The sequence below is a fragment of the Pinus tabuliformis genome, chromosome 7 (genome assembly GCF_031772625.1).
Source record: "Pinus tabuliformis cultivar Carrire ecotype Pingquan chromosome 7, CPIR1, whole genome shotgun sequence".
In the NCBI taxonomy this organism is placed as follows: Eukaryota; Viridiplantae; Streptophyta; class Pinopsida; order Pinales; family Pinaceae; genus Pinus; species Pinus tabuliformis.
The window spans coordinates 1,533,496,636-1,533,499,969 of NC_142293.1; positions in this window are offsets into that span (position 1 = coordinate 1,533,496,636).

Sequence of the window (3,334 nt, forward strand, 5' to 3'; positions counted from 1 at the left end):
CAACTGTAGACTTCTACCCTATGCCTTTGTGCACATAGCTACAGAGCCTCTTTTCTACGCTAAGATCTCTTCACTCTTAGCCCTCACAAACCAATTACATTCATCAATTTCCCAAAAACTTACTAATAACTACTCAGACTCTTCTAAGACTCTCCCTTTTTATGCATTCCCATGGTCAGCGAACCAAGGGTGGATCTCATAAATCTGACAAAAGTTACCTAAACTAAGCATGGAAAACCTTTTTGAATCTTTACATATTAACTCTTTGTGACCACAAGATGTGGAGACATTACATTATTTATACAAAACTTGGGCCTTTAGCCCCAAAACTTGGATTTTTAACCCCAAAATTGACCCTAGGGGACCCGTTCCCAATAGGCCCCCAACACAAATATGGTGACTCACCCTGAGTCACTTAGCCAATGTAAAGATCTTGTCGCGAAGACCTCTCAACTCTACTTGGATGACTACAACCTCGACGGTACACTACATCGTCGCCTACTTCATCTGCTCTACCATCTTCTCCACTGTTGGTCCTGTGCTATCCGTTGGAATTTTTTGTTGTGTTTCCTACAGACTCGCCAGTTTTCCTTGAATGGTGGTCATTAGCACATATGATTCATTGAGTCAAGGGCCTATCCTGGCCTTCAATAATTCCTCCTTGCATTGTGTTTTGTCCACCTATTCCTTGAGTGCCTTTTCTTCCTACAACTACGCCAACCTCTGTATGACGACGACTGTGCGAGTCGTCACTTTAAACTCATCATACCTCTTCTGCAGTTCCCCTGCCTCAGTTTCTAGCCTCTGTAGGTTTGGATCTTCCTACAAACTGGTAACTACTTCAAGTGTTGTTCGAAGAATGTAGTGCAATCCTTCACTATGGTATCGACAACTGCAATGATATCTTTGATAGTGGCCTCACGTTTCTCTCTGACTTCTGGTGGAGTCAAAGGCTGGGCCCTCAACTCAAGTTTTGGGATCTTAAGGTTATGTTCAAACTGAACCTTATCCATCTCTGATCATGCGTCATTCACACCTACATCGAGATTCCATATTCTTGCGTCAACTACCAGATCTTCTACTATGTTCAGCTCTTAAATAGTTCGGAATGCCTCAGCCACCACAGTTGTTGTGCACTCATTCTTCTTTGTGATCTTCTCAAGAAGTTCAATCATGGACATCTTTTCTACGAACATCTGAGCATTTTTCACCTTCTACTTTCTGATAACATTCAATGCGCATTGTTCTCAAGCCTGAAGTTCCATGATCACACCATCTTGCAGGGTGTGAACAACTTCACTTGAAAGTGTGCCCAAGTTTAACCGAATTTCTTGAGAGCACTCACAGTGACCTTGTAAGCTTTTGTTTCTGTGGTCAATTCTCCATCCAGCATCACAACGACCTGGGGATCCATTGAATGGACCATCTCTACTGCATATGAAGTTACAGACACCAAACTTCTCGACGTCGTGCTACCCTGCCCTACACTAGTCTGCACTTGAGTAGCCTAGATCTACAACTCATGCAAACCTATTTGAATGGTGACCAAGGCCTCTTTCTACTGTTGCTCGAACTGCTGTGGTAGTTCCGCAGTCGCGTCCCTTACTGTATCACCAATGTCATTAAAATCATGCTTTGTCAAGGTGATTGGGTCAAGGGATGATTTTCTAGCCTTGGACTTCATCTGCATCCCTACTTTCTCCTTCTCCCTTGTACACTTAACCCGGAAAGAGTAGTCCCCGGGTCTGCTCCTCCATGTTCTAAGTGTTGCTCTTCCTCCTCTATCTGTGGGGAAGGCGACTTTTGACTCCTATCAGAGTCACACTCTTCCACTTCTTCCTCCCCTTCTGCCTGCTTTTTGGCAGGGTGCTTTTCTTTGGCTTTGTCCTCGACTTCCTTCCTCCTTCTTTCAGCCAACTGCTCCATCTTTAACCTAGCCTCTTTCTTCTTTGGCTTCGAAGCAGACTTACTAGACCCAGCTGATAAGTCTAAGGGCATGCACCACTCAGCTAGCCAACTCTCTAGGACCATGGTGAATGTATCATCCATCACCAGGTATGGAATATCATACCATTTTTTCGAAGGTTCCTTCTGCACTCTGATGGAAATGTAGTGGAAGTTCACCTTGAACTCCACATATTCGAACAACTGCTCAAAGATAGTCGTTGAGAGTCACATCTTGTGGTTGATTGCCGCATGTATGCTTGATTCCATGGGGATCCAAAATATCTTACTATCGTTGACCCTTTGGGGGTCCTTTATGACCCACATCGAAGTGAACTTCACTACTTCTGGCAGCTCTGCTGCAATTGGAGGATACTGACTGTCCTCCGGTAAATCCCACGCAACTAGTACAATTTATAATAGCAGCCATGCATAATGGAAGGTATTTCTTTGGTCTTGCATTTCTCTGTAGTTCGTGAGGAAATCACTGCAGACGTAGCACGCCCAATTAAATTGTACACCCTCCTTGCACTAGGCAGTTAAAGAAATAACCGGTGCTAGCACTTCATCTGTGCAACACTTCCTCATTATTTCCCCACTAGGATCTAGGTGGCTACTTTAACCGTGGGGTAGGTTATGCTAGAAATGGAGTATTCACGCAACTTCTTATCAAGCTTGAACTTGTCCTTCATTCGTTCAGTGAGGTTGCACTCACCGTCTTTCTTCCAAATGCCATGGTTGGATTCAAGCTTGAATGCGGGAACAAAGTGATCTTGTGGATCAACATGTTAGTGATCGATGTTGGTTTTCCTAACCATAGGCACCCATCATGTACCAAGCATAACAGCTATTTGATCACTATCAAAGTTATGGGTGCGCAATTGTAATGCGTCACCCATAGCAAGTTCAACAGTCCTGCGTTGTCCACCCATTTTATCCACTGTCTTAGCTCCAGCACGGTCACACCAAAGTCTTTATAGAAGATGTGTTACATGAATGTATCGTTCGCCAAGTGGGGAAATTGCTTTATATTTGCAAAATTCCAATCCTCCAACTTTAAATGGGGGATGCACGCTAGGCATGAGCCTTCAAATGTGATCTTTTCTGGCATCAATGGTGTGTGAAGTGTGATTTTTCTCTCATCAAGGTCCTTTGGGACCTTGACATTCCCTCGGTGTGAAGGGACGTATTCTTGGAGCTTGGAGATAGGGTCTACCCCCTCAACGTCAATGTCCTCTGCCCCCATATCAACGTCTTCAACACCCACATCGATTTATTCTATGTCCTCGTCAGATTCCAGGTCTACTACCTTTCCCTTCTCTTGTGCGGTGGGATTTCCATTCTGCGAGTATTTTCTAGGTAACGTGGGCACCACCTGTGCCACTTTCTG